A 6,000-nucleotide genomic window follows, 5' to 3' on the forward strand; every position below is an offset into this window, starting at 1 on the left:
CCAGGTTTGGCTAACAGCACCCAAATGGCAGCTGAGAGGAGTCTCTAATTGTCATTTGAAGATTTTAAGCTCTCTTTTGTATTCCACTGGCACCTGTAATGCAAGTGTTACATACAAAGGGACAAAGTCAGACACAGAAAATAAAAGCAAACTAAAAATTAAAACTATAAAGAAGATGTGAACAGACAGAATTTATCTGAGGTTAAGGATACATACCAGTTTGTATTTGTAGGAATAATGGCACATTCATTACTAAAACAACTAACTAAATCCCTCTTGTATAAGTATTTAATTGTTGCTTTAATAATTATGCCCAAGTGCAGTTCAAGCTATCAAAAGTTTTTGTCTTTTGTGGAATCTTGGCAATTCTATAGTAACACAGAAATTCTTTTTCTTTTGCATCCTGATATTTTCTTCCTAAACTGAAATGCTACATTCAAAAATGATTGATGACTCTTTTGAGAACCTCTGTTTCAATCAAGGTCCATTTATATTATTACTGGGTAATACTTAATTGCATTCATTTCTACAGTATGTACTAGACTCCGATACTCTGATGACAAGATCCACAAACTAATATGTTTTCTTTTGTAAGTAACTTTTTTAAAACATGAAAAAAAAAAAGACAGCTCATAACATATAACAGCTTAATTTCATTTTATCACTTCTCTGCTTAAAATGAGATAGTATTGAGTTTTTCAACTATGTTTATTTATGAACTCACCTCAGTCATGGATTGTGCCAAGTTTTTAAACACTGCTTTTTCCACTTAGGAGGTAAATGCATGAAAGCAGATATGTTAAGAATAGTGAAAGATTATCCTAAGGCTAAAAGAAAAGGAAACAGAACAAAAAAAGTCATTAACTCAAAAGGAACAAGTAGCTAATTATTAGGAAAGACAGACCCACGGATGACTCCTGAAAAAAATACCCTGCCTTGATTAGGGTCACAGAAGTAGCAGAAACAAAGGAAATGTGAAAGGATATGCATAGAAATGAGAAAATCCTCAGGAGACTTTCAAAGTAAAGTATGACTATAGATATACTCATATTTTCCCATCCTTTCATCTATAGTTCTATAAAATACAGAGAAGTGTAATGAGGCAAAGTTGAGAAGATGGCTCAAAAATATACTAGGTTGGTGTTTTTCATTGTCTGTTGTGTTTCTGTTTGTTCATAAAAATGAGAAATATGGACTTGAGGGAGAGTATAACCATTCACACATAAGGACCTGAGTTCATTAGGCAGAACTCACATGACAAAAATAATTCAGGCACGACTATGTCTGCTATAATCCCAGAATTTACTCAGCAAAGGCATTGTAAACCATGCTGGATTTAGGGTAGATTCCTGGTGCTTGCTAGCTAGCCAGCCTATTTTTCTAGACACTTCTAGGCTATTTGGGGAATATGACTCAAGAAAGCAACAAGCTGGACAAAACAAAAGACACTGCACTTGAGTTTGACTTCTGGCTTACATGCAAACACACACAGACACACACACAGACACACACACACACACACACACACACACACACACACATGTACAACACACGGAAAGAAAAGCACATACCCAGGAGAATAAGGATTATATTTTGAGCAATACACAAATAAAATTCCCATTTGTCCAGGAGCACAGAGTATGATTAATATATTGGATTGTACAGGACACTGTGAAGTGATTATATAAAAACTATACATTTATGAAAAATTTTATAGTATATTTCTCAAATAATGCCATACAATTTATAGCTTGCACAACTGAAATCAAGAATAAGAAGCATGTAAGCATAATCATAGATTTGATCTGTCAATTTATTTGCATTAAATATTTGTTGTATAGTACTTTACTTTATCCTTCATTTTATTTTCAAATATTGTATTTGTACAACTGTGGTGTAGCCATTTCCTCCTAGGTTAAGATCTCCTATCTTTTTTTAAATTTAATTAATTTATTCAGATTACATCTTAATTGTTACCCCATCCCGTGTATCCTCCCGTTCCTCCCTCTTTCACCGTATTCCCCTCCCATATGTCTGTGACTGAGGGGGACCTCCTCCCCCTCTATGTGATCATAGGGTATCCAGTCTCATCTTGTTAGCCTGCTCTCACTTACCAGGAAAATGAGATAGATGAGAAGACATCCTATTGGGACTCTAGATGGGAGAATGGGGAAATAGAAGGATCCAGAGGGTCCTAGAAACCTACAAGAAGAACATTATGATGGGCAGATCTGTGCCCAGGGATTCTGCTCAAACTACTGCACCAGCCAAGGGCAATACATGCAGTAAACTTTGTACCACTACTCAGATCTAGGCAATCAGCAGGACATTCCCCACAGCTGAGTGGAGAGTGGGGTCTGACTCTCACAGGAACTCTGGTTCCCCATATTTGACCATGTCCCCTTGATGGGGAGACCTGGTGGCACTCAGAAGATCTCCCTTCTTTAATGAGTAAGTTTAAGACAGGATGTTTACACAGTAGTCAAACTTCTAAGCAGAAGTAAAATATTGTAGAGAAGCTCCCTAAAACTGGAAGTAAACAACTCAGAATAGCATTAAGAAGTCCCTGAAAACGAATAGCCTTACTAATTTTCTCCATCAGCAAGAGCGATTAAACAGTAAGTGCTGCTCAGAATCATGCTCAGACAAGCCCTCCTGTTGGAACAACCTGCAGACACAAGCCATTAGAAGAAGATAACACCCAAGCAATCTGGAGGACTCAGACAAGCCAAGAAGCCACAATGAAGCAGAGAGCAGCTAAGGAGCCTAGAAGAGACTCACACCAAGTGGACAGCTATTTGGAAAAGACATTCTGTGCCCTGTTGAGCTGCTTACAGACTGTAGAGTGTGCCCTGGGTTTCCAGCTCGTGACAGATGTCACCCATGATTGGGTCAATTTTGGTGATATAGCTGTTGTGTATAAAGTAACCCCTTATACATAAGCCTGGATATAAAATCCAAAAGTCATTAGTTTACTAAATTTGACTTTGGTGATATCAATATTTTGGTCTCTCATTTGTTTCATCTCTGAGGTGAGAAGATGTTTGTTAATATCTCCTCATTTTTTTACTCTTTAAAAATTTTCCACTTTGATGGAATGTGTTTTGACCAAATCTACCTTCTTTTCTTTCTCCTTCTTTTCTACCATTTGTTCCTGTGTGTGAGCGAGGAGCACTAGCTAAAAGTGAGAGATTAGTCCTTGCCATTCACTTCTCTTATTTTACTGTATGTAAGTTTCATGGGATTGTCCTGACTGGCCTTCATGGTGAGCACTTTTTCCTGATGATCAAACCCAATGGTTCATAAATATATAAATAATTTTAATTTTTCTTTTAATAAAGAATACTACCTGACCTTTGAATTAAGGAGTGAATGTGCTTTGTTCTTATAAATAGATTGGTTTCTTAATGAAACTTTAATATTTTTCAATAGAAGTTAATTTATAGAATATGCTGAAAACATTAACAATTATAAGAGAAAATAACTTTGTAAATATTTTGCCTAATATATATCAATATGTATTTTAGATATTAGCTGATATGTTAATATAAATATTGCCATAATTTATAGTTATATGCAAAGTCGCATATATACCTATGTAAAAAGCAATTAATAGAAAGTCCTCAGGTCATTGAAAAACAGAATTCCATTAACATAATAAAGGGTGGTTAATATAGGGAAAAAATAAGCATTTTTAAAAGATTAAATATATACCTAAAGACAAAATGAGTTTGCATTTAATATTTATTCATTGAAAAGAATAGCAAAATACATTAATGCATGCTTACAGCTAAATTTAAATTTTGTTCTTCAAGGAAATGGAAAGTTACCAATATATTCTGTTTCCTTTTCAATTTAATAAAAGTGAAGGGCATTTATTTTATTAAAAAGTAGTGGCCAGCTGTTAGACTATTACAGTGAGGATTTATAAAGAAAAATCAGAGCTATCTGGGAAAAGAAGAAACACAGCTGCCTAGAGTATTTTTCTAGTGCACATAACACATGAATCTGCAGAAAACATGGTCATTGTATTCAAAGAGAAGGATCCCATCAGTTCCTGGAATTCATTTGGATTCTTAATCCTCACAAAGTCTTAGCCTACAATTCATTCAACACACTATACAGAGTAAATACACCCCTCATAACAGGCGTTCCAAAACCCCCATATAGCATCAGTAATGAACAAGTAAGTGACTAAGCTCAATTTTTAAATAAAAATTGATTTTTAATTATCACATAATTTATTATAATTACTATTTTTCCTCCCTCTCCTTCACGTAGTTCCTGCCCCATTCCCTCACATTCCATCCTGATCCACCACCTCCTTCCTGTAACTCATTAGATAAAACCAGGCTGCCAAGGGATAATAGTGAAATAAAATAACATGAGATAAAAGAGGAAGGAACATTGCTAGGAGAGAGGGTTCCTCTGAAAACTGACAATAAGTCCTGAATACCAAGGACAACATTCACATAAGTGAACAAATTTAGAAAGAACAAGTCAGTGCCTGTATGGAGCCTTCACCCTACAGTCTAGCCTCTTTGCTGTGAAGAGGTAGTCTGCTTGACACCAACCTAGCCACAGAACTTTTGACCTATAATCTGCCCTGCCTGCAAGATGTGTTGGGGCAATCGTTAAACCAATATCTGGTTTAACTTGAGGTCCTCTCCATGAGATGGAACCTATACCCTACACTTCCTGAATGTACAGGAAGCAGAGACTGGATAGACCTAGAGTAGAACCAAACGAAATATGACCCCCATCCCCCAAAAAAGACATTATGGAGAGAGAGTGAGTCTATGTTTGAGGTTTTGATTAGGTCCCTTCCCTTGGAGCTATGGAAATCCTGTGGAAGAGAGGGAGGAAAACTGTGAGACTCACAGGATATGGAAGGCATCAGATGAGCATGGCTTGCTGAATCAACTAAGCAGGGCTTATATGGGCTCAGAGATATTAGGAGGCCTGCATGATTCTACCACAGGTTGACAGGCTATATGCTATGGCTATTAGCTAGATATTGTTTGTGGCAGTCCTAACCTTGGAAACTGGTATGTCTATGACTCCTTTGCCTGATTTTGGGACTCTTTTTCACGTATTTGGTTGCCTTGTCCAGTTCAAGGATTTTTCCCACTTTCTCTTCTTTCATTTTCAGTATATTTGGTTTTATATGGAGGTCTTTGTAATTTGGAAGTTGAGTTTTCTGCAGAATGGTAAGTATGGATCTGTTTGGATTCCTCTTCCTGAATTCATCCTTTTTGCTCAGTACCATTTGCTATTTTGTTAATATAGCTCAGTATACAATTTGGAATTAGGGGTGATAATACCCCCAGAATTTCTTTTATTACTCAGGATTCTAAAAACTATGTTTGGGCATTTGCATTTAAAAAAGAAGCTGAAGATTGCTTATTAAAACCTGTGAAGAATTGTGTTTAAAATTTTTGGGAAATTAATTGAATCTGTAGACTGCTTTTCATATGATGGCCATTTTTACTATGTTAATCTTCCTGATTTACGAGCATGTGAAATCTTTTCATCTTCTAATGTAAACTTCAATTTCTTCTTCAATGACTTGAAATTTTATCAGTCAAGTCTTTCACTTGCTTGATTTGAGTTACCCCCATATATGTAACAGTAGAGGCAGTTGTGGAAGGTGTTCTGCCTCTGACTTCTTTCAAACTTCATTTGTTGTTTGTATATAGGAGGGCTTCTTATTTGGAGGAGTTAATTTTTTATCCAGCTGCTTTTCTGAAAGTGTTTATCAGCAGTGGCATTATCCTGCTGGGTTTTTACTGACACTTATGTGTATGATCGTGTATTTTCTCCAAAACTCTTAGATACTTTGACACAAATTCATATCTTCTTGTTCTCTTTCAGTTGTCTTATGTCTTTACCTAAGTCTTCAAGTGCTATATTGAATAGGTATGGAGAATGAACAACCTTGTCTAATAACCGAATGTATGTGGCTTGCCTTTTCTTCTCCATTTAAGTTGCTGTTGGCTA

The sequence above is a fragment of the Acomys russatus genome, chromosome 17 (genome assembly GCF_903995435.1).
Source record: "Acomys russatus chromosome 17, mAcoRus1.1, whole genome shotgun sequence".
NCBI classification, from domain to species: Eukaryota; Metazoa; Chordata; class Mammalia; order Rodentia; family Muridae; genus Acomys; species Acomys russatus.